General features: G+C 46.3%; 1 pseudogene; it reads left to right on the plus strand.

Moving 5' to 3' along the window:
- The first annotated feature begins 1,727 nt into the window (after nt 1–1,727).
- Nucleotides 1,728–26,778, plus strand: part of LOC147737982 (uncharacterized) — a 69,252-nt pseudogene continuing 44,201 nt past the window's right edge.

A 26,778-nucleotide genomic window follows, 5' to 3' on the forward strand; every position in this document is an offset into this window, starting at 1 on the left:
GATAACTGACACCTCCTGCCACTCTTCAAAATGCCCATCCGGTCACAAATGGCATCCTGGGCCCCAAAAGGACAACATCATGCCAGATGCCATGTAATGTTGGAAAAGGGGGGAAAAGAGTAATAGGCACACATCTGCTGTGGGGATATGTCAGGTAAATTATTGGTTGTGATGGATTCTCTATACGTAGTAAATGACTGATATCGTTGCATATTAAATTATATGACTCAACGTTTGTTTGCCTTATCTGCGCTTATAATGTAAAGGACGGGCCTTACAGTGAACACCTCGCTCTGTTTTACACAAAAACCCTAGAAGGAGTTGCATCTTACAGAACTTTATCTAACTTAGGAAGAACTAAAGACTTGCTTTTTAAAGTTGTCCTTCAGGGCTAGAAACGGGTGCTGTAAGCTACACTAGTTTCAGGGAGATGGACAGATGTTATGGCGATAGGAAACCCCACTCAACCCACAATAATGTTCCAATCTTCCAGGTTAGAAGAAACCAGAAATGCTTGAACCAAGGGAGCTGTTGAAAGTGTCAAAGGTGACTTTTGAACAGCGAGGTAAAGACAGGAGTTGGTATTTGAGATGATCTTAAGTGAATCGGAAAGAATGAGAAAAAGTGTGTAAATGGAGTTACTTCTGTTGTATACTTCGTAAAGAGTTAAGGGAAATTTTACAGCCCAGCCTCATCCATCTCTTTTTCTATACTCTACTGTTGTTTAAATTAAATCTTGAACATGCGCCTCTATCTTAAGCTATACCTCAAGCACTTGGGTGCTACGTGAGCGCCCTTACTTTGCTCAGTTACTCTGTAAACATTGGTAAATCACCTCTTTTCCAGACATTAATAAGATGTCACCTGATCAACAGAACATTTAGTTAAATATCTGTGTATGATGAAATATTCCTTGCTAAGTTTCAAAAGCAATAAAGAAGAAGGGGGAGACTTACTAAGATTTTGCACTGTGTTTGCGTGACAAAAGAGGAACAAAATGGCGCAAAATCTTTTTTCCTAATTTACTTTCCAGCGCTAAACTTGTTTAGCACTGGAAATATTGTTAAAGTAATGTGACACTGTGCATAGCATTGTTTCGCATTACTTTGTGCCATGGGGGCCTGCCAAAGGGGGTGCATGGGTGTTCTCGTGCAACCACAAAACTAGGTGCAAGGAAGGAGAAATGCTTTCATTTCTTCTTCCGTTTCTGACTTTGCATGTGTGCTGCACTATGCAACACGTATGAAAAATGGTAAAAGCTTTCCCTCGTGTCGAGGCATAGCAATTTGTACAGGAAGGGTGTCCTTCCTGTACAAAACCCATGCTGTACTCACAGACCCACACACCCTAGTGCTCTGGTGCTAAGGTGTGTGCATGGCGCAGGCGCTCTGTAATCAGTGCCGGCGCAAGGGAAAGGAAAGGACAGAGCCGTATCTCTGAAAATATGGTGCTCTCCTGTTCCCTTACTGTTGCGCCACGTAGCGTAGCCTCGCGGGGGGAGGGCTGTGCTGCATTGTGTGGAGTTTCTTTTACAACCAGTTAAACATTCTGAATTCTCATTCCATTATGTTTCCATTTAGTAATTTTAAATATCTTTACATCCAACAGAAAACAAGCCTTGAATGTGTGAATTGACCATCAATAATGAAGCGAAGGCTGTAACTCTTCAATAATAGCAGAAATAATGAGCTCCAATATTCAGGAAAACATCAGCGCAGTCGGCGACAGAGGAACCTGCACACAAACTGACAGATCCCGGTGAAGCATCAAGGGCAGTTCAGTGATTGTAAGAGTCTGAGCTGTGCACCTCCACGCCACAAGACGAAGAAATGACCTTGCTAAAATTAAGGCAACTACAATAACAAACCGCCTCCTGTATAAACAAGTGTCCAATAGCAACTTTGATCATGGGATCTGTATGGTGAGATTACCGCAGTGCTCCGTTTTCTAATATGATGACAAGCCATCATTCCGTGCTCTAGGTGAATAGTAAACTCTTTCTAGCCGAACCACAGTAACCAGAGAAGAGCACAACAGAGCGGAGCCAGACAACTGACGGGTAAAGGAAAGAGGAGTTCTTATATCTACAATACAATAGACTGTCCCTATTTGCACTGGCCAGAAGGAAGATACATCTTTACCCGCAATCGTGCATAGCCATAATCCAATCTAAAGGCACAATCACCTACAAAGACACCTTCTACATATGAGGAGAGTGGCAAATATTTGGTGGCTATCGCATTTTATTGTTAAAACAGAAATCAAACGTGCAAAATACTGCACACATATAAAGTGTGTGAGAAAAACCCAAGTGCTTTATCAAACATGTCGGCCCATCAGGAAATGCAGTCATGGGATGTAGACAAATATATACCCGACCCACAGACACTAACTAAGAAAGAAGAATCATACACCTGCAGCGAGAGCTTTAGTTTTTCATCACTTCTCGAGCTTCATCAGCACCCGCACACAGGACAAAAAACATTCAAGTGCAGTGAATGTGTCAAGAGCTTTAGTAGGTTATCAGAACTACAAAGACATCAGCAAACTCACACAGGAGAAAAACCATTCAAGTGCAGTGAATGTGTAAAGAACTTTAGTCGGTTATCAAGCCTTCAAAGACATATTCAAACACACACAGGAGAAAAACCATTCAAGTGCAGTGAATGTGTCAAGAGCTTTAGTCAGTTATCAGACCTACGAAGACATCAACGAACCCACACAGGGGAAAAACCATTCAAGTGCAGTGAGTGTGCAAAGAACTTTAGTCAGTTATCACACCTTCAAAGACATAATCAAACACACTCAGGGGAAAAACCATTCATTTGCAGTGAATGTGAAAAGAGCTTTAGTCAGTTATTAGACCTACAAAGACATCAACGAACCCACACAGGGGAAAAACCATTCAAGTGCAGTGAATGTGTGAAGAGCTTTAGTCACTTATCAAACCTCCAAAAACATCAGCGAATACACACAGGGGAAAAACCATTCAAGTGCAGTGAGTGTGCAAAGAACTTTAGTCAGTTATCACACCTTCAAAGACATAATCAAACACACTCAGGAGGAAAACCATTCATGTGCAGTGAATGTGAAAAGAGCTTTAGTCAGTTATCAGACCTACAAAGACATCAACGAACACACACAGGGGAAAAACCATTCAAGTGCAGTGAATGTGTGAAGAGCTTTAGTCGCTTATTAAACCTCCAAATACATCAGCGAATACACACAGGGGAAAAACCATTCAAGTGCAGTGAGTGTGCAAAGAACTTTAGTCGGTTATCACACCTTCAAAGACATAATCAAACACACTCAGGGGAAAAACCATTCAAGTGCAGTGAATGTGTGAAGAGCTTTAGTCAATTATCAAACCTATATAGTCATCAGCGAACACACACAGGGGAAAAAACATTCAAGTGCTGTGAATGTGCAAAGTGCTTTAGTAGGTTATCAGACCTAAATAGTCATCAGCGAACACACACAGGGGAAAAACAATTCAAGTGCTGTGAATGTGCAAAGTGCTTTAGTAGGTTATCAGACCTAAATAGTCATCAGCGAACACACACAGGGGAAAAACAATTCAAGTGCTGTGAATGTGCAAAGTGCTTTAGTAGGTTATCAGACCTAAATAGTCATCAGCGAACACACACTTGGGAAAAACCCTATCATTGCAGTGAATGTGACAGTAGTTTTCGCTTCTCTTCAGTATTAAGGAATCATCAGCGAACACACACAGGAGAAAAACCATACCATTGCAATGTATGTGAAAGCATTTTTAGTCATTACTCAATTCAACATTAATGATTCATCAGCGAACACACACAGGGGAATAGCCATTCAAGTGCAGTGAATGTGCAAATTGCTTTAGTCACTTATCACACCTCCAAACACATCAGCGAATACACACAGGAGAAAATGCCTATAATTGTAGTGAATGTGACAGTAGTTTTAATTTTTTCAGCATTAAGGTATCATCAACAAACTCACACAGGAGTGTGGGAAGAGTTTTAGTCGATTATCAGAGCTACAAAGTCATCAGCAAACACACACGGGGAAAAGACAGAAGGGCACTGAAAGTGTGAAGTGCTTTTATCAATTTTCAATCCCATACAACCCTCAGTGAATACACTGCTTCACTTAACTCAATGGAAATAATCCTAGAGATGCAGAGACTCTGAAAAGTTCTTAAGAACATCAAAAATAATATTGACCCATCTGAGGGAGGACATAGACAAGAGCTGAACAGTGCAGTTATTATAAGAGGAATGAATTATGGAAAAAGATCAAATTCAAAGTAAGTAGGACCTTGAAATACCAGATGATAAAAGACCGGACTAGCAGTAAAGAAGAAAAACAGATAACAGTATTTGCAGAATTATAAAAGTGTTAGTGCCCAGTGATTGTTCACATCCGAACACATAGTAAAGCGACATGATGTATCAGGATACACAGTGGGAGACGAGCACATTGTGGAGTAAATGAAAAGAAACATTGTTTATTTTTATTTGGTGAAGATAAGATACAAAGTAAAACATTCAATCGCACCTGATCACACTTCCTGTAAAAGCAACGCTGAACAATACTGGGACTAACAACTGTACTTTCAGCTAACTTGTCGGATTAAAACCTGTAAACCCAACGCACCCAGAGTGGACATGTTGTCAGGGTTCTGGAGATGGTAAACGTCATTGGTAATATGTATGTATTACTGTTACCAAATGCCACTGCAGTATATGTAATGAACTAAAGCGAAGCACAGGTGTTCAACAAATACATTTTTTTTCAATATAACAGAGCATATACCTTGTTTTTCAGTAACGTTTGCTGCATCTTTTACAGACTGTTATCAGTTGATGGATCAGCTTGTGCCTCGGGCCTTATATCTAAGTGTGACCCTTGGCTCCTCTCCGACTTGGCTCTCCCTATTCATTTGCTGACTTGCCAAACTTGCCAGAATTGAGCCACTGTAAGCAGCAGACTCTCTGTGAAGAATGTGGTGAAATAGTGAAATCTCAGATCAAAAGCATGTATGTGCTAGGTCAATCATTTGCACTCCCAGGAACTCGTCTTCCACACTGATTGTCCCCTATGTCTCAAATATTCTGAAGGATTTGTTGTATGAATGCCAGAAGTGGCAGTGATATTCATGAAGCTAAAGCTAACAGGAGTGTGTGGGAGATAGAGAAGAGGAGAGATAAAGTAAGCGAGAGAGACAAAGAAAGGGGGAGAAAAAGAAAGAAATGGAAGGAGGGGGAACGGCAATTGATTTGTATTCACCTAAAAATAGAAGAAGCAGACGAATACATGTCAATGTGTAACATCACCAGAAAAAATGGGCTGAATACCTGTGAATTTATATTAATTTATTTTTAATAGCTATAGACCCATGTCGTGCCAATTTATTTACCAACCAAGGTAAACCGCGACTAATGACAATGAGGCATTCCCTATTAATTGGTGGTTTCAGCATCTTGTTTTAGATAATGCCATAGTCACCGCTCCCCGGGCCAGTTCGCAGCTCCAAACGCTCGATTTAACCAATCCGATATATTCTCAATTTTCAAATGTATGATGACGGTTTTGACCTACCCCCAAAAATAACTGTCCCTACCTATCTCAGAATCTCCCCATGCAGGTAGTACCAAATGGTTACGCCTGCCTAGTTAAGGATTCACAATTACCGTAACGCTAAACTCTCTGGTTTAGCTATGTGTGCGTTTATTGGTCTTGAGTACATAATGTGATGTATATCCCACTACCAATAATTATTACTCTTCTCTATTTTATATACACTAATCAGGTTGCCTGCCCCTCTTTTTGTCCTGATGAAGACCCCACAGCAAGGGCACAACTAATCCCTGCGAACTTTTGAGGGTCGAAACGTCGACAATTACCTGTTTGGTCATCAACTTCACGCCACCATTTTTACATTTATTGTATTATGTGAAGTATGATATCTTTTGATTTAAGCTTCGAACCAATGGTCCTTTGTTTTGTATATAGCTCGCCAATACAGTTTTGTTAATAGGCTGATTTTACTGTCACTAATTCCCTTCCATCGCAATATCCTCACCTGATCACCTCCCCTTCCCTCCCTGGGGCACTGTTCAACCATTTAAAATTATTGATCTGTTGTCTAGTATATTCAGTATACCTAGTCCCATTGTGAATAAAACAATGTGGATGCATTTATTGTTTGTGTAAATATTTTTTTGAATTGTTCTCATTACATCACACTCACACCCCTTCCTCTTAGTGCCAATAAACAGGGCACAAGTAAGGAAAATAGTGCAGGAGCCCATTATCATATGCAAATCAACATGACATCACATGCAGTTCATCACAAGAAGTGATATCAGGCCCTTATAATAATTTTCACATGAAAGGTCCACGGCCTGATTTAAAAACAAGAAACATAAAATAATGTAAAAAGGTTTTGGTATCAGTTTTTATACATCATGTGTTTTTCCCACTATCAGTTTGTAACTAAACTCGGAAATGGCTGAAAGTGTAAATATTTTTAAACAGATATATGGAACTTGGAAATTACATTTTTAAACATTTTTTAGTGAATAAATAAAATGTGCTTTAAATTTGCGTTTGTTTCCTGATGTTGTTCTTTATCCAGCCTCTAAGCCCCAAAGTGTTTCACATTTACGGTGTATTAAGCAATAGAAAGGCTCATTTTGTCTAGATCTCTATTCCTCTCTTGCATCACTCACACAAAAAATAAAAGGGACTAATGGGCTCAAACCGGCATGCCGGACCAGAACAGAGCCCATTAGTAGGAGTTTTGCCGACGGCTGTCCGTGGTAATAAACACAGTGGAGGTGTTAAAGTTTTTTTACGGATAGAACCTTGGCGAGAGGATGCGCAACTTATACAGCCATTTGAGTCTATTCCTATTTGTGCAAAAGAAATTACACAAAAAGGCCTGTTATAGGATAATAATTTGCTTCCCTGCACAATATTTGGAGGCATTGCTAAAGGCTGCACGAAGGCTGTTCTTATTGTCGTACTTGAAATTATTTCTCCACTGGCTTGGTAGCTATAGATTAACCCATTTGGTTTGTTGTTTGAAATTCATTTTATAACAAGTATTGGTCCTGAAGAAGGTGGTGTTGCCATTGAAACGCGCGTAGACCAACACATCACCCATGAGGTGGCCTTGAAAGAGAGCGTAGTTGTTGGCAGCGTGGGTGCCTACCCCGCTTATTTGCCACTTTGTGGCTCCTTGATTGTCCCGGGTAGCACCCCGCCATTTTTGCTGAGTTTGTATCCCTCCTGACGGGTGCCCACCCCGCCAGGGACTTTCTATTAATTGTAACAGGAGCCCACCCCTGGCGGCCCGGGAGCAAAGAGGAACATTTCCCCCGGGGTTGCTGTCATCCGGGGATCGCCGAGCTGGGCTCGGAAGAAATGCCGGCACTAACTTTGGAGCCACGGGGCTCGGAACAACAATGCCCCCCCGGGAACGAGAGTAAAGGGGGAGCGGCCCGCTGCTTTCCGGGTCCACTCTCTAACAAAAGGAGTGCCCCCGACGTTGGAGTCCCTCACAGGGGGACTCAAAAGACAATGGCCCCCGGAGCCCTTGTGGGCTCTAAACAAAGGTGCGTCAACTTTGGGGGAGCGGCTCTCTACCAACCGGGGCCGCTCTCAGTTAATGAGGAGCTAGTGGAGGCTCTATGGACATGCCCGGAGCTCTCCCCCGCCCGTCAACACTCACCGGGCTCTGCTGCGGGGAGGCTCCGACGTCGCGGCCATCTTCCTCTTGGGTTGCCATGGTGATGCGAGGCTCTCCTCATGCCCCGGGAGCCCCTGCTGGCGTCGGCAGCCATTCTCCTTCCCCGGATGTCCTCCGGGGCTCTACTGCTTCTGTGACCCGAGTCCAAGGCGGGGAAGTCTCCCGCCTGGGCTCGATGCTCGGCTCACTTCTCATTTCCTCACCAGAGCGCGGGGTGGGCTCCCGTCAGCTTCCGGTTCTCGGGGAAACACTTCCGGGTCGAGCCCCTGGGTTGCTAGGTGATGCCCAACGCTGTGGCCAATCCCAGCGCGGCGATCCCGGGACGACAGCAACCACGGGGGAAATGGCCCTCTCAGCTCCCGAGCCGCTGGCAGTGATTTCAACACGGGGTGGGCTCCCGTTACAATTAATAGAAAGTCCCTGGCGCGTGGGCACCCGTCAGGAGGGATACAAACTCAGCAAAAATGGCGGGGTGGCACCCGGGACAATCAAGGAGCCACAAATCGGAAAATAAGCGGGGTAGGCTCCCACGCTGCTAACAACTACCCTCACAAGGGAATCCCTCAACAGGGGGTTCTCTCTTTCAGGGCTACCAAGGAAAGCAGCACAGTGCTCCCAGGCACTAAAGGAACCAAAGACCCAAGTCCAGGGCAAAGCTCAGCAAACAGTCTTTCATGAGGTGGGGGGGCAAAGACTGGACCTAGTGGCCAGCTCACAGGGCCCTCCAGGCAGGGAGGCAGTCCCCAGTGGCGGTTCATCCTGGCGCCCAGCAGCAGCAGGCCCCCCTCCAATTTAGGATCAGGCAAGAGAACATTTTTCAAGGGGTCACAGCCCCTTTTTATACACACAAATCCTTTGTCTGTGTCTGCAGGGTGGGGGGAAAACCAGTTGCAGCTGGTTTTGGAGCACTCTGGTGTGCTCAGCCCCTCCCACCATTCACTAGTCAGGCTAGGGTCATCAGTTGCACCACAGGGGGCGGAGCCAGCATTGTGTGGGGAAATCCCAGCCCTATTCAGGTCCCAAGTGCACTCCTCCCTCACATCAATCATGCAGATCTCTCCACTCACCACCGGGGCAGGCCCATCCTGACTCCTGGAGCCAGGTTCACCAGCCAGCTCCAGCCAATCACAAGCCAGACAGCCAATACACATAAATTACACAGACATGCCAACTTCTAGAAGTAATTGCAAACACAACAATGATGGACAGAATGTGGATCAATGTCACACATTCACCCCAGTCCAAAGATCTGGGCCCAAATCCATCGTTTTCCCACTCCACACCACCCTGGGTTAGACAATGGCGATATGCAAATCAGCGCTGACCCTGTGCCCCATGGGAACAGTCCAGTCCGAACTACAAAAGCCATGTCCTTCCCAGACCGGAAACAAGCACCGAGGACCGGCACGGTTTCGAGGTAACACCTCTCGTCAGCCCGGCTAGCTTGATTCCAGTGGTGTGGAGTGCCTGGGACTCACGTCTGAGCATCCCCAGTACACTTAGAGCGGTAATTGCAAACACAACAATGATGGACAGAATGTGGATCAATGTCACACATTCACCCCAGTCCAAAGATCTGGGCCCAAATCCATCGTTTTTCCACTCCACACCACCCTGGGTTAGACAATGGCGATATGCAAATCAGCGCTGACCCTGTGCCCCATGGGAACAGTCCAGTCCGAACTACAAAAGCCATGTCCTCCCCAGAACGGAAACAAGCATCCGAGGACCGGTCCGGTTTCGAGGTAACACCTCTCGTCAGCCCGGCTAGCTTGATTCCAGTGGTGTGGAGTGCCTGGGACTCACGTCTGAGCATCCCCAGTACACTTAGAGCGGTAATTGCAAACACAACAATGATGGACAGAATGTGGATCAATGTCACACATTCACCCCAGTCCAAAGATCTGGGCCCAAATCCATCATTTTTCCACTCCACACCACCCTGGGTTAGACAATGGCGATATGCAAATCAGCGCTGACCCTGTGCCCCATGGGAACAGTCCAGTCCGAACTACAAAAGCCATGTCCTTCCCAGAACGGAAACAAGCATCCGAGGACCGGCCCGGTTTCGAGGTAACACCTCTCGTCAGCCCGGCTAGCTTGATTCCAGTGGTGTGGAGTGCCTGGGACTCACGTCTGAGCATCCCCAGTACACTTAGAGCGGTAATTGCAAACACAACAATGATGGACAGAATGTGGATCAATGTCACACATTCACCCCAGTCCAAAGATCTGGGCCCAAATCCATCGTTTTTCCATTCCACACCACCCTGGGTTAGACAATGGCGATATGCAAATCAGCGCTGACCCTGTGCCCCATGGGAACAGTCCAGTCCGAACTACAAAAGCCATGTCCTTCCCAGAACGGAAACAAGCATCCGAGGACCGGCCCGGTTTCGAAGTAACACCTCTCGTCAGCCCGGCTAGCATGATTCCAGTGGTGTGGAGTGCCTGGGACTCACGTCTGAGCATCCCCAGTACACTTAGAGCGGTAATTGCAAACACAACAATGATGGACAGAATGTGGAACAATGTCACACATTCACCCCAGTCCAAAGATCTGGGCCCAAATCCATCGTTTTTCCACTCCACACCACCCTGGTTTAGACAATGGCGATATGCAAATCAGCGCTGACCCTGTGCCCCATGGGAACAGTCCAGTCCGAACTACAAAAGCCATGTCCTTCCCAGAACGGAAACAAGCATCCGAGGACCGGCCCGGTTTCGAGGTAACACCTCTCGTCAGCCCGGCTAGCTTGATTCCAGTGGTGTGGAGTGCCTGGGACTCACGTCTGAGCATCCCCAGAACACTAAGAGCGGTAATTGCAAACACAACAATGATGGACAGAATGTGGATCAATGTCACACATTCACCCCAGTCCAAAGATCTGGGCCCAAATCCATTGTTTTTCCACTCCACACCACCCTGGGTTAGACAATGGCGATATGCAAATCAGCGCTGACCCTGTGCCCCATGGGAACAGTCCAGTCCGAACTACAAAAGCCATGTCCTTCCCAGAACGGAAACAAGCATCCGAGGACCGGCCCGGTTTCGAGGTAACACCTCTCGTCAGCCCGGCTAGCTTGATTCCAGTGGTGTGGAGTGCCTGGGACTCACGTCTGAGCATCCCCAGTACACTTAGAGCGGTAATTGCAAGCACAACAATGATGGACAGAATGTGGATCAATGTCACACATTCACCCCAGTCCAAAGATCTGGGCCCAAATCCATCGTTTTTCCACTCCACACCACCCTGGGTTAGACAATTGCGATGTGAAAATCAGCGCTGACCCTGTGCCCCATGGGAAAAGTCCAGTCCGAACTACAAAAGCCATGTCCTTCCCAGAACGGAAACAAGCATCCGAGGACCGGACCGGTTTCGAGGTAACACCTCTCGTCAGCCCGGCTAGCTTGATTCCAGTGGTGTGGAGTGCCTGGGACTCACGTCTGAGCATCCCCAGTACACTTAGAGCGGTAATTGCAAACACAACAATGATGGACAGAATGTGGATCAATGTCACACATTCACCCCAGTCCAAAGATCTGGGCCCAAATCCATTGTTTTTCCACTCCACACCACCCTGGGTTAGACAATGGCGATATGCAAATCAGCGCTGACCCTGTGCCCCATGGGAACAGTCCAGTCCGAACTACAAAAGCCATGTCCTTCCCAGAACGGAAACAAGCATCCGAGGACCGGCCCGGTTTCGAGGTAACACCTCTCGTCAGCCCGGCTAGCTTGATTCCAGTGGTGTGGAGTGCCTGGGACTCACGTCTAAGCATCCCCAGTACACTAAGAGCGGTAATTGCAAACACAACAATGATGGACAGAATGTGGATCAATGTCACACATTCACCCCAGTCCAAAGATCTGGGCCCAAATCCATTGTTTTTCCACTCCACACCACCCTGGGTTAGACAATGGCGATATGCAAATCAGCGCTGACCCTGTGCCCCATGGGAACAGTCCAGTCCGAACTACAAAAGCCATGTCCTTCCCAGAACGGAAACAAGCATCCGAGGACCGGCCCGGTTTCGAGGTAACACCTCTCGTCAGCCCGGCTAGCTTGATTCCAGTGGTGTGGAGTGCCTGGGACTCACGTCTGAGCATCCCCAGTACACTTAGAGCGGTAATTGCAAACACAACAATGATGGGCAGAATGTGGATCAATGTCACACATTCACCCCAGTCCAAAGATCTGGGCCCAAATCCATCGTTTTTCCACTCCACAGCACCCTGGGTTAGACAATGGCGATATGCAAATCAGCGCTGACCCTGTGCCCCATGGGAACAGTCCAGTCCGAACTACAAAAGCCATGTCCTTCCCAGAACGGAAACAAGCATCCGAGGACCGGCCCGGTTTCGAGGTAACACCTCTCGTCAGCCCGGCTAGCTTGATTCCAGTGGTGTGGAGTGCCTGGGACTCACGTCTGAGCATCCCCAGTACACTTAGAGCGGTAATTGCAAACACAACAATGATGGACAGAAGGTGGATCAATGTCACACATTCACCCCAGTCCAAAGATCTGGGCCCAAATCCATCGTTTTTCCACTCCACACCACCCTGGGTTAGATAATGGCGATATGCAAATCAGCGCTGACCCTGTGCCCCATGGGAACAGTCCAGTCCGAACTACAAAAGCCATGTCCTTCCCAGAACGGAAACAAGCATCCGAGGACTGGCCCGGTTTCGAGGTAACACCTCTCGTCAGCCCGGCTAGCTTGATTCTAGTGGTGTGGAGTGCCTGGGACTCACGTCTGAGCATCCCCAGTACACTTAGAGCAGTAATTGCAAACACAACAATGATGGACAGAATGTGGATCAATGTCACACATTCACCCCAGTCCAAAGATCTGGGCCCAAATCCATTGTTTTTCCACTCCACACCACCCTGGGTTAGACAATGGCGATATGCAAATCAGCGCTGACCCTGTGCCCCATGGGAACAGTCCAGTCCGAACTACAAAAGCCATGTCCTTCCCAGAACGGAAACAAGCATCCGAGGACCTGCCCGGTTTCGAGGTAACACCTCTCGTCATCCCAGCTAGCTTGATTCCAGTGGTGTGGAGGTCCTGGGACTCACGTCTGAGCATCCCCAGTACACTTAGAGCGGTAATTGCAAACACAACAATGATGGACAGAAGGTGGATCAATGTCACACATTCACCCCAGTCCAAAGATCTGGGCCCAAATCCATCGTTTTTCCACTCCACACCACCCTGGGTTAGACAATGGCGATATGCAAATCAGCGCTGACCCTGTGCCCCATGGGAACAGTCCAGTCCGAACTACAAAAGCCATGTCCTTCCCAGAACGGAAACAAGCATCCGAGGACCGGCCCGGTTTTGAGGTAACACCTCTCGTCAGCCCGGCTAGCTTGATTCCAGTGGTGTGGAGTGCCTGGGACTCACGTCTGACCATCCCCAGTACACTTAGAGCGGTAATTGCAAACACAACAATGATGGACAGAATGTGGATCAATGTCACACATTCACCCCAGTCCAAAGATCTGGGCCCAAATCCATCGTTTTTCCACTCCACACCACCCTGGGTTAGACAATGGCGATATGCAAATCAGCGCTGACCCTGTGCCCCATGGGAACAGTCCAGTCCAAACTACAAAAGCCATGTCCTTCCCAGAACGGAAACAAGCATCCGAGGACCGGCCCGGTTTCGAGATAACACCTCTCGTCAGCCCGCCTAGCTTGATTCCAGTGGTGTGGAGTGCCTGGGACTCACGTCTGAGCATCCCCAGTACACTTAGAGCGGTAATTGCAAACACAACAATGATGGACAGAATGTGGATCAATGTCACACATTCACCCCAGTCCAAAGATCTGGGCCCAAATCCATCGTTTTTCCACTCCACACCACCCTGGGTTAGACAATGGCGATATGCAAATCAGCGCTGACCCTGTGCCCCATGGGAACAGTCCAGTCCGAACTACAAAAGCCATGTCCTTCCCAGAACGGAAACAAGCATCCGAGGACCGGCCCGGTTTCGAGGTAACACCTCTCGTCAGCCCGGCTAGCTTGATTCAAGTGGTGTGGAGTGCCTGGGACTCACGTCTGAGCATCCCCAGTACACTTAGAGCGGTAATTGCAAACACAACAATGATGGACAGAATGTGGATCAATGTCACACATTCACCCGAGACCAAAGAAACCGGGCCGGTCCTCGGATGCTTGATTCCGTTCTGGGCCCAGATCTTTTGACTGGGGTGAATGTGTGACATTGATCCACATTCTGTCCATCACTGTTGTGTTTGCAATTAACTTCTAGAAGTGGCACTTCCACACTAGACACAATAACGCTGCACACATCATCGCGCAGCATTTAATATCACGAGTCCGTACATACCAAACTCGACCCTGCACTCTCCACACATCAGGAACTAACATGGACACATACATTCCCCATGCATTCCTACGGGAGGGCAGGCCAACCTCACTACACGCACGCACTTTACCCTGGGACACAGTGGCAAAGTGTGCAGAAGCCAAAAATCACTAACACAAGTCACAATTAAAAGCAAAAAGTTTTGGGGTGAACCTGCCAGAAGGGCCAAGTCCAACACATATACTCTGAGCAAACAAGATATGCGGTCAATTTTATTCTAGCTAAGAGCGGTGGTGCTTGCGCAATAATAGGAGAGCAGTGTGTGGTCGGTATCCCGAATAAGGAAAGGAATATCACTCAGCATATTTTAGACATTTTGTAAAATGTTCGAGGATTGGAGAGCGGTAATTTGAGTTGGTCTTTATTTGGTGGTTGGGGTTGGATTCTAGAAAAGGTGATATATTTAATTGTTCTTTTAATTTGTTGCTGTGTCTTGATTCAGTGTCTTCCCTTAAGCTGTTCATACTGTGCTACATATTTCTCTCCCAAAAGGATTTCAGTTCATGATATTAATTCAACTATAATGCTTCAAAAGGAGCTTGATACTATTATGCAAATAGATGAGTGTTTTTGGTTCAACTACTTCTCTTGCAGGTTCTGTTCCTGATGTTACTCGCACTACTGATGTTTAGTGTCCTTTTCTTCCACTCGTTTGCTATGCATATATTCTTATATTCGTACTTGACATGTTATCGCCTGTATTCATCTATTGTCCCTTTTTTTATATTTGTAACGACCTTTACCTGATAGCAAGAATAAAGATGTCCGTGTTAGCTAATAAATGCTAAAAGGAGGGTCTGTTAGAGTTGAAATGTATTACTCCCATATTACTCCTATTTTACCTGATATTATGTTAGCATTTAAGTAGCTATTTCGTAATATATTCTTGCTGTATGCATATGCAATTAGTAAGTACAGATGTTACGTTAGGTAGGTTGACATCTGTTCCACCATTTTAGCTTTCGAAGACGCCATTTTGTATTATAATCCAAACTTTTACTTGAAACCTTTACCAGAAATGGTCCTTGGTAAGTTTTGTTTCTCAAAGGTTGAAACTTGCTTGTTAATGCATGCCTTTTCTGTTACATAGAGGCCTTCTCCCACCTGTCTAGTGGGGAGGATAAGATAGACGACCTTGGGCAGTAGATAACTTGTGCCAGGCTGTGGAATCGAAACGTATGTTCTGTACCCCCATTGTATTATGACGGCTACCAGTGTTTTTCCATAATAGGCAGGTCTTTGTGGGCTCCGAATCATACATAATGTAACTTTATGACTGTAAGAGTCAGTCCCGCGTCAGCCATCATAGGAGGATGGTCAGATTGATTTCCAGTGCAGGGTACTTTGTGAATAAACTAGTTTGCTTCTATTCTGTACTGTGTCATTAACTCTTCATTCTTTGAAGTTTAGAGGAGGTCGGGAGTGACCCCGGTGGCCCTAGTTGTGTCACTCCCTTCACAACATTTGCTCTTTTCTTTTTACTGGTCTCCAGCTCCGTCCAAGGCATTCATTCTTCAAAGTGCAGAGCCATGTTTCTGATGCTATCAGGTTGCTGCCTCTATTGGCAGTGCTTTCAAGGGAACTACAGAACTGCAGGTACTTACTCTCCAGCGTACCTGCTTGCTGCTCAGAAGTGCCGTACTCTCCCATTACAGGTATCCTACCAGTACTGAGACGTGCAGGTGCTCTCCCTTGTGAATGGAAGAGGTGCAGATGTCTCCCTTGTGAAGTAAGGAAGTGCAGGTTCTGTCCCTTGTGAATGAATGAAGTGCTGGTGCTGACCCTTGTGAATGAATGAAGTGCAGGTGCTGTCCCTTGTGAATACAAGAAGTGTGTAGGTGCTATTGCTTGTGAATGAAAGAAGTGGAGGTGCTGTCCCTTGTGAATGAAAGAAGTGCAGGTGCTGTCCCTTGTGAATGAAAGAAGTGTGCAGGTGCTATCCCTTATGAATGAAAGAAGTGCAGGTGCCGTCCCCTGTGAATGAAAGAAGTGCAGGTGCTGTCCCTTGTGAATGTAAGAAGTGCAGGTGCTGTTCCCTGTGAATGAAAGAAGTGCAGGTGCTGTCCCTTCTGAATGAAAGAAGTGCAGGTGCTGTACCCTGTGAATCAAAGAAGTGCAGGTGCTGCCCCTTCTGAATGAAAGAAGTGCAGGTGCTGTCCCCTGTGAATGAAAGAAGTGCAGTTGCGGTCCTTTGTGAATGAAAGAAGTGCAGGTGCTGTCCCTTGTGAATGAAAGAAGTGCAGGTGCTGTCTCCTGTGAATGAAAGAAGTGCAGGTGCTTTCCCTTATGAATGAAAGAAGTGCAGGTGCCGTCCCCTGTGAATGAAAGAAGTGCAGGTGCTGTCCCCTGTGAATCAAAGAAGTGCAGGTGCTGTCCCCTGTGAATCAAAGAAGTGCAGGTGATGTCCCTTTTGAATAAAAGAAGTGCAGGTGCTGCCCCTTCTGAATGAAAGAAGTGCAGGTGCTGTCCCCTGTGAATGAAAGAAGTGCAGGTGCGGTCCTTTGTGAATGAAAGAAGTGCAGGTGCTGTCCCTTGTGAATGAAAGAAGTGCAGGTGCTGTCCCCTGTGAATGTAAGAAGTGCAGGTGCTGTCCCCTATGAATGAAAGAAGTGCAGATGCTGTCCCTTGTGAATGAAAGAAGTGCAGGTGATGTCCTTGTGAATGAAAGAAGTGCAGGTGCTGTACCTTGTGAATGAAAGAAGTGCAGGTGCTTTCCCTTGTGAATGTAAGAAGTGCTGGTGCTGTCCCCTGTGAATGAAAAAAGTGCAGGTGCTGTCTCTTGTGAATGAAAGAAGTGCAGGCACTCGTCCTTGTGAATGAAAGAAGTGCAGGTGCTATGAAAGAAGTGGAGGTGCAGTCACAAAGAAGTGCAGGTGCTGTCCCTTGTGAATGTAAGAAGTGCTGGTGCTGTCCCCTGTAAATGAAAAATGTGCAGGTGTCTCCCTTGTGAATGAAAAAAGTGCAGGTGTCTCCATTGTGAATGAAAGAAGTGCAGGTTCTGACCCCTGTGAATGAAAGATTTGCAGGTGTCATCCCCTGTGAATGACAGAAGTGCAGGTGCTGTCCCAAAGAAGTGTAGGTGCTGTCCCTTGTGAATGGAAGAAGTGCAGGTGCTGTCACCTGTGAATGAAAGAAGTGCAGGTGCTGTCCCTTGTGAATGAAAAAAGTGCAGGTGCTGTCCCTTGTGAATGGAAGAAGTGCAGGTGCTGTCACCTGTGAATGAAAGAAGTGCAGGTGCTGTCCCTTGTGAATGAAAAAAGTGCAGGTGCTGTCCCCTGTGAATGAAAGACGTGCAGGGCAGTCCATTGTTAGGTTAAGGTTAGGTTAAGTATTAAGCGCTCAAATCACCCTGGTCCATCTCGGCGCTGACTAGAGACTGGACTTCTGCTAGAGTGGAGCCAGACCAGGGCATTACTTAGAATAGGAAAGCTTTCAGATGTTTCCTAAAAGTGCCATAACTCGAGATGGCTCGTAGAGCCTGTGGGAGCTGGTTCCAATATCTGGGGGCCAGATAGAAAAAGGGCTCTCCCTCCTGTCCGGGTGAGACAGATTCGAGGAACTTGTAACAGTCCCTGTGTACTGGATCTAAGCCACCTACAGGGGCAGTATTTAATCAGTTTAAGTTGCAAGCAGCGGGGGCCTTTATCGTTAAGAGCGTTGTGGGTTAGGCAGCAGATTTTGAAAAAAGATCTTTTTTTCACATTGAGCCAGTGCAGTTCTCTAAGCATCAGGGTTGACGAAGAGCCTGCCGGGCGATTTAAGATCATCCTTGCGGCTGTGTTCTGAACAATCTGTAATTTGGCCAGGATAGTCTCACCCACTTCTGCCAGCAGGGCATTGCCATAGTCTAAATGACTAGTTACCATTGTATGAACTAAAGTCCTACGATGGGAGGTAGGTATAAACGGAAGTATTTTCCAGAGGAGTCTGAGACCGTAATAGCATGTGCTAGTTGTGGTCGCAATATGGTCTTTCATGGACAGGGAGCGGTCAATTTTTATTCCTAAGTTCCTTACAGAAAGTTTGGGGGAGGGAGCAGAGCCCAATTGGTCTGGCCACCAGTCGTCTGACCAGATGTCCGGAGCTTTTCCCATTAACATGATCTCCGTCTTCCCTGGATTCAATTGCAGGTAATTCCCAGTCATCCATTCTGAGATCAGCTTCATTGGCGAAGCGTGTTTTTTCTAACTCTGGACATTTCCCGATAGTGAACATAAGCTGAGTATCATATGCATATGAGATGATTTCAACGCCCAGCTGTTCCACAATATGAGCCAGAGGGGCCATGTATATATTAATGAGGGTAGGACTCAGACAGGAACCCTGTGGTACCCCCTTCTCTAAGGGCATTTTGGCCGAGGAATCAGGACCCAAGGTAACCATTTGTGTTCTCTCCGACAAAAAGTGTTGTAGCCATTTTAAGGCTGTTCCTTTGTTACTGCAATCAGATAGTCTCTCCGCTAGCTTAGTATGAAAGATAGTGTCAAAAGCTGGGGAGAGATCTAAAAGCATCAGTATCGCGGAACCGCCTGAGTCTATAGTCTGTCTTAATGAGTCGGTAACCTCCAGAATGGCGGTTTCTGTACTAAAGCCTGGGCGAAAGCCCGACTGTGAAGGATCCAGGATTGCATTCTGTTGCAAATAGGAACTAAGTTGATGGTTTATGATATTTTCCAGGAGTTTCCCCAAGAGAGATAAAAGGGAAATAGGCCGAAAATTGCTAAGGGTTGCAGGGTCCGCTGTAGGTTTCGTAAGAATAGGGCGGACCACTGCTTCTTTCCAGGGGGGTGGAAATATACCTGTAGATATAGAGCAATTGAAGATGTCACGAATTGCTGGGGCACAGCTCTGGGAGCCATGATGTTTGGGGGGCATGAATCATTTGGAGACCCTGATTTTCTCAAGGCTAAGCCTTTTAGGACCTCCTCAAAGGTGACCAACTTGAAGCTCTCCAGAGAGCAATTTGGTGTCTTCTGCTTCTCCTCCAGTTCGGCCAGAGTTGTGAATAAAAGAAGTGCAGGTGTCTCCCTTGTGAATGAAAGAAGTGCAGGTGCTGTCCCCTGTGAATGAAAGAAGTGCAGGTGCTGTCCGTTGTGAATGAAAGAAGTGCAGGTGCATTCCTTTGTGAATGTAAGAAGTGCAGGTGTGTCCCTTGTGAATGAAAGAAGTGCAGGTGCTGTCCCCTGTGAATGAAAGAAGTGCAGGTGCGTTCCCTTGTGAATGTGAGAAGTGCAGGTGCTGTCCCTTGTGAATGAAAGAAGTGCAGTTACTGTCCCTTGTGAATGGAAGAAGTGCAGGTGCTGTCTGTTGTGAATGAAAGAAGTGCAGGTGCTGTTCGTTGTGAATGAAAGAAGTGCAGGTGCTGTCCGTTGTGAATGAAAGAAGTGCAGGTGCTTTCTCTTGTGAATGTAAGAAGTGCAGGTGCTTTCCTTCGTGAATGTAAGAAGTGCTGGTGCTGTCCCCTGTGAATGAAAAAAGTGCAGGTGCTGTCTCTTGTGAATGAAAGAAGTGCAGGCGTTGGTCCTTGTGAATGAAAGAAGTGCAGGTGCTATGAAGGAAGTGGAGGTGCTGTCACAAAGAATTGCACGTGCTGTCCCCTGTGAATGACACAAATGCAGGTGTTGTCCCCTGTAAATGAAAGAAGTGCAGGGGTTGTCCCTTGTGAGAGATAGAAGAGCAGGTGCCGTCCCCTGTGAATGCCAGAAGTGCAGGTGGTGTTACAAAAAAGTGACGGGTGCTGTCCCCTGTGAATGCCAGAAGTGCCGGTGCTGTTACAAAAAAGTGTAGTTGCTGTCCCCTGTGAATGAAAGAAGTGCAGGTGTTGTCCGCGTGAATGACAGAAGTGCAGGTGCTGCCCCTTGTGAATGAAAGAAGTGTAGGTGCTGTCCCCTGTGAATGAAAGAAGTGCATGTGCCGTCCTTTGTGAATGAAAGAAGTGCAGGTGCTGTACCCTGTGAATGAAAGAATGCAGGTGCTGTCCCCTGTGAATGAAAGAAGTGCAGGTGTCCTCCCCTGTGAATGACAGAAGTGCAGGTGCTGTCACAAAGAAGTGTAGGTGCTGTCCCTTGTGAATGGAAGAAGTGCAGGTGCTGTACCCTGTGAATGAAAGAAGTGCAGGTGCTGTCACAAAGAAGTGCAGGTGCTGTCCCCTGTGAATGAAATAAGTGCAGGTGTTGTCCGCGTGAATGAAAGAAGCGCAGGTGTCGTCCCCTGTGAATGACAGAAGTGCGGGTGCTGTCACAAAGAAGTGCAGGTGTCGTCCCCTGTGAATGCCAGAAGTGCAGGTGCTGTTACAAAAAAGTGTAGTTGCTGTCCCCTGTGAATGACAGAAGTGCAGGTGCTGCCCCTTGTGAATGAAAGAAGCGCAGGTGCTGTCCCATGTGAATGACAGAAGTGCAGGAGCTGTCCCATGTGAATGACAGAAGTGTAGGTGCTGTCCCCTGTGAATGAAAGAATGCAGGTGCTGTCCCCTGTGAATGAAAGAAGCGCAGGTGCGGTCCCTTGTGAATGAAAGAAGCGCAGGTGCTGTCCCTTGTGAATGAAAGAAGCGCAGGTGCTGTCCCTTGTGAATGAAAGAAGCGCAGGTGCTGTCCCCTGTGAATGAAAGAATGCAGGTGCCGTCCCCTGTGAATGAAAGAAGTGCAGGTGCGGTCCCTTGTGAATGAAAGAAGCGCAGGTGCTGTCCCATGTGAATGAAAGAAGCGCAGGTGCTGTCCCTTGTGAATGAAAGAAGTGCAGGTGCGGTCCCTTGTGAATGAAAGAAGCGCAGGTGCTGTCCCTTGTGAATGAAAGAAGCGCAGGTGCTGTCCCTTGTGAATGAAAGAAGTGCAGGTGCGGTCCCTTGTGAATGAAAGAAGCGCAGGTGCTGTCCCTTGTGAATGAAAGAATGCAGGTGCTGTCCCCTATGAATGAAAGAATGCAGGTGCTGTCCCCTGTGAATGAAAGAATGCAGGTGCTGTCCCCTGTGAATGAAAGAAGTGCAGGTGTCGTCCCCTGTGAATGACAGAAGTGCAGGTGCTGTCACAAAGAAGTGCAGGTGCTGTCCCCTGTGAATGAAAGAAGTGCAGGTGTCGTCCCCTGTGAATGACAGAAGTGCAGGTGCTGCCCCTTGTGAATGAAAGAAGTGCAGGTGCTGTCCCCTGTGAATGAAAGAAGTGCAGGTGTCTCCCTTGTGAATGAAAGAAGTGCATGTGCCGTCCCTTGTGAATGAAAGAAGTGCAGGTGCTGTCCCTTGTGAATGAAAGAAGTGCAGGTGCCCTCCCTTGTGAATGAAAGAAGTGCAGGTGCTGTCCCTTGTGAATGAAAGAAGTGCAGGTGCTGTCCCTTGTGAATGATAGAAGTGCAGGTGCTGTCCTTTTTGAGAGATAGAAGAGCAGGTGATGTCCCCTGTGAATGAAAGAAGTGCAGGTGCTGTCCCTTGTGAATGAAAGAAGTGCAGGTGCCGTCCCTTGTGAATGAAAGAAGTGCAGGTGCTGTCCCTTTTGAGAGATAGAAGAGCAGGTGCTGTCCCCTGTGAATGAAAGAAGTGCAGGTGTCGTCCCCTGTGAATGACAGAAGTGCAGTTGCTGTCACAAAGAAGTGCAGGTGCTGTCACTTGTGAATGATAGAAGTGCAGGTGCTGTCCCTTGTGGATGAAAGAAGTGCAGGTGTCGTCCCCTGTGAATGACAGAAGTGCAGGTGCTGTCACAAAGAACTGCAGTTGCTGTGCCCTGTGGATGAAAGAAATGCTTTCTTTGGGATTCCATACTCCAAGAGTGGATAGATGGAGTGTTACTGAGCTAGATGTCCGTGGCCCTCAGGACTGAGATGTTTGCATCACACGCCTTATTCTCCCTTGAAATCTGAAGATGTCCTCTTTAATGAATGCCTGTGCATTGAGGTTAAATACACTTCAAACATTATCTTAGAGTCTAAACTCATGTTTTAGGATGTCAAATGCACAAATTGGCATATGAATTCAGTTGCACAAAAACCTTTATTTGTAGTGAAATAATCTATGAATGAATGCATGCTTGAATAAAATGTGGTCCATTAAAGAAATGGGGTAACCCTAAACGGTACTGGACCTGGGTAACGTATTAGTATAAACAGACAGTGGTCCGAGACCTATTATTTTAAACGTGGAAAAATCACAATTAAATGAATCAGAGGGCGTATGTTGTTTTAACCACCCAGGATCAATTGATGAAGAAAGATAGAGAATAGGCAACAGCGACAAACTCAAAAATGTATGCACAATATTTTAATCTATTGTCAGGAAGCACAAATTGCAATATTTCAATCTATTGTCAAAGCAGAATTCACAATGTTAAATACTTTTTTACTTTTTTATGCATTGTCCCGTATTCAGAGCGTGCAGTAGAACAAAAAAAGGGGTGTCAAAGGCAAGTGAGCGTGATAGAGTGAACGGAAAAGAATCACACAGGTTTAAGAAATAATATTCCAATTAATTCACAAGAAACACCAGCCAGAGAAGGCCGGTACCGTATAACCTGGCCACTTCCATTAATCAGCACAAATTCCTTAATTTTTTACTAGACAACAGATGGCAAAATATGTCTGCACTACATCCACAAGGGTGATGCAGTTAGTGGTCCAGGTTGGTTAAATGAAATGTCGACGTTTCGACTCGACTAGCGGCCATGCGGTCGTTTTACTCCTGGGCCATGCGAGTCTTCTTCAGGACAGGTGGGGACGGGACAAAAGGGTTACCTTTTGGTGACCCTATGAGGAATATAAAAAACCCATTAGGGTTTGGGCTGTTGCCTAGTTGCTTAAAAACAAGGGCAGAATTCCAAAGACGCTTACCCTACTAGGAGATAATGGTCATGGTTCCCACTCCACATATACTCAGTCTTTAAGTGTCCGGGAAAGTTGTCCAAGTGGTCTAGAAAATCAAAATGGAGCCTATTTGTAAAACCATATAATAACCTAGTTTACAATACAGGCGGAAGATATTGTAAATAAATTACCTCTGTGTTCTGGTTAGAATTTCCTATCCAGTAGGTGAACATGTGGCACTACATGTCTAAATTACTGGTCCCAATCCTTGGTATTGGGTATTCTTAAAATCAGGCACCTCCTCAAGAGTTAATCAAAAGCCTGCAACACATAGAACCAAGCAGTGAATGGGGCATCCGAAAATAATGGCAGGTATGCAGACAATCATGTAGTCAAGGGATTCAATTTACCTGAATAACAATGTCTCAGATAGAGGTCGGAGGGTAGTTTGCAGAATTAGGGCCTCCGAAAGGGCAGAACCCCGGAAAGTGGGGTCGATTTAAACGTATGCTGATTCGGGCCTCTGAAAAGAGAACTCCGCGTTAGTGATCGGCGTCTACACAAGATCAATACGTATAACGCGTGGGGCACGAGCAACTTGACAGGCTTACCGCATTGAGGTCTGCGAGCGTTTGAGGAGGAAGCGCGTCTCTCCAGGGTCTCGACGGCAATGCTCGGCGAGTGAGCCTGAGCGTTGCCTAGCGACCCCGTTATGTGTGAACCGGTTGCCTCGCTATTGATGGAAACCAAGGGCGGACTCACCCGTTGCATGTAGAGGCAGCGTGTTTAATTATTCATAGCACCTGAATGCAGCATTGGGAGGCATCTAAAGGCATTTCACCATTCTGTAGAGCAATGTATCGACAATGTGGCCAAGATTATTTGGACCTCGTTATAAAAATTATAAAAATTACGAGGGCATGAGAATTAATTTGTAATACGCATAGTCCCCGACTGATTACTTGCTTAGCCCCGTGGGATGTGTTTTGACCCTCAAAGAGTGCATGATTGACTCTGCCTTAATAGAGAATGGCGGCCATCTTAGGTTGGGACGGCCGGTGACTAAGCCGAAAGCCCAATAGAGTATATAAAGTGTTACATGGGTTAAAAGACAACCTTATTTACATAGTCAGTACTCATGTGGTCTTGCATCATATTTACAACATAAATTAGACAGACAAGCAATAACTAAGTGTTACATATAACCAAACAATATGGTACATATTTACAAAGTGAGACAGAAAGAACAACAAAACATTATTACAGTATTTCTTTACAGTCAATTAATTCAGTATGGTAGGAGGACCAACATCAGAGGATGGCAACCTGTCTATTGATCTCCTCCAGCTCGTTAAGCCCCTTATGTGCCGTGTTTAGAAGGTAAATCCACCGGCACTCTCTTCTGCTTAGAATGCTCTGCAGTTCACCTCCTCGTGGGTTTACATGTACCTTTTCCACAACCCACCATCTGATACTGTCCGGTGGGTGTTGGAATGTCGTGAAATGTTCTACCAGTGGGGCTCCCACTGTTTTACATCGTATCCGACTAACATGTTGGAGAATCCTGCACTTGACTCGCTGTATGGTCTGTCCCACATACATGAACCCACAAGGGCACAGAATCGCATAAATTACCCCTGTGGTATTGCAGTTGCTATGTGTCTGCAGTGTGTGTGTCTGGTCATTATGCGAGAAGCTCGTGCATTCGATGGTCAAAGGGCAAGCTTTACAATTCCCACATTTTTTGTGTCCCAGTACTGGTGGTAATCCCCATAGTGTAGTTTGTGATGGGGTTGATGTCAAAGGGAGGAGTGATTTAACTAGGTGGTCCCTGATACTCTTCCCTTTTCTGAAGGCATGTAAGGGTGTTGGAAGACCTCCTACCTCATCTTGCACTAAATGCCAATGTCGGTTAATCACTTTCTTGATTTGGTTGCTCTTGGTGTTAAATGTAGTGACACAGACTAATCTTTCTTCCCTGTTGTCCTTGTCATGTACCACGAGTAATTGATCCCTGTGGTTATGCCAGGCTCGCTTACGTGCTTTTTTAAGTAAGCGTAAGGGATAACCTCTCTCGGTTAGTCTGGCTATCAGGAGTGACGATTCGTCAAAGAAATCCTCCTTCTTGGTACAGTTCCTGCGGAGCCTCAGGAATTGCCCAAATGGGAGGTTATCCCTGAGGTTCCGAGGATGGTGGCTTGAATACCTAAGTAAAGTGTTACGCTCGCTGCTCTTCCTATACAAAGTAGTATACAGGGTTCCCTGTTCTGACCTTATTTGAATGTCCAAAAAATTAATCATATGGTTGTCACACTCCAAAGTGAACTGAATATCGGTCATTTGTTGATTGAGCCACTTATGAAACTCAGTTAGCGATGATTTTTCCCCATTCCAAATGAGAAGGACATCATCGATGTACCTGGCCCAAAGCTGGATGTGATCCCTATAAGGGTTTCGTTGGCTCAGCACAAACAAATGTTCGTATTCGTTCATGAAGATGATGGCTAGGTTCGGTGCAAAGCTCGCCCCCATAGCCACCCCCTTAGTCTGTACATAGAAGTGACCTTGAAAGTAGAAAAAATTTTGAGTCATTGCTATAGTCAAAAGTTTGAGGATAAAGTCCGTCGGGACCCTATGTGGAGCTGGTCTTTGATTCAGAACTGCTTCAATGCAATCCAATGCCGCCTGCTGTGGAATATTAGTGTACAGGGCAGTGATGTCCATTGTAGCAAGTAAATTGTTTTCAGGATCATATTGAAGCCCATCTACCAAGTTTATAGTTGCCGTTGTATCGCGTAGATAAGTGGGGGTAGCGATTGCAATGGGTTTCAGGAATATAACGATATATTTACAAAGTGGTTCTAAGACAGAGCCACACCCTGATATAATTGGTCTCCCAGGCGGATCATTAAGGCGTTTGTGCACCTTCGGGAGCGTGTAAATCGTTGGCATACGTGGATATTTATTGTTGAGGTAGTCAAATTCCTGTTTAGTGATGTAACCTTCCTGTAAAGCCTGGCTGGTTACGGTGCCCACTGTTTGACAAATTATTTTGGTCGGGTCCCTCTTAATGAGTTTGTAGTTACCAGCAACCTGCAATTGAGATAGTATCTCACTTTTGTATTTGTCCACGTTTTGAATTACGATCGCCCCCCCCTTGTCAGCGGGCTTCACTACAATGTTGGTATTGGTTTTCAAACTGTATAGGGCCGACTTCTCCTGTTTGGTCATATTGTAGGGTACATATTGTCTAGTTTTCAAAATCTGTTCCACATCCCGTGTGACCACCTGTTCATAGGTTAGGATCTTGTTATCGACCATATGTGAGGGTGGATTAAATTTTGATGGGGGTCTCAATCCACTGGCTGAGAAACTTGGGTTGTGGGGGACTTTCTGGAAGTAATGTTTTAAACGAACTTTCCTAAAAAATTGTTGTAATTCAATCTTGAGATTGAAGTCGTTGGGCATGGCTGTCGGGACAAAAGAGAGACCCTTTGAGAGCACATTTTGTTCATCCTGAGTCAAAATATAGTCCGACAAATTGATGACCGGATTTTCTGGTCTATGGGCTACCACCTGTAGTGCTGTCGTCTTGTCTGGATCTCGCCATGGGAGTCCGACTGGAATGGTTTCTTGCCCCTGCCTGTGCCTCGGTTCCACGTAACACCCAGTGTTCCCCTGGGTCGTCCCCAGGGACGGCCTCTGCCTCGTGGTCCCCACCATTGTTCCTCGCCTAAAAAAGGTTGTTGATCTTGAAAAATCTGAGCCGAAGAGTTGGACCCTGCACTGGTGCTAGGGTGGTCTGATTCGTTGTCAGAGCCACTGCTGACTGATGAGCCCGAGAAGGTATTAT

The sequence above is a fragment of the Lissotriton vulgaris genome, chromosome 1_1, assembly GCF_964263255.1.
Source record: "Lissotriton vulgaris chromosome 1_1, aLisVul1.2, whole genome shotgun sequence".
NCBI classification, from domain to species: Eukaryota; Metazoa; Chordata; class Amphibia; order Caudata; family Salamandridae; genus Lissotriton; species Lissotriton vulgaris.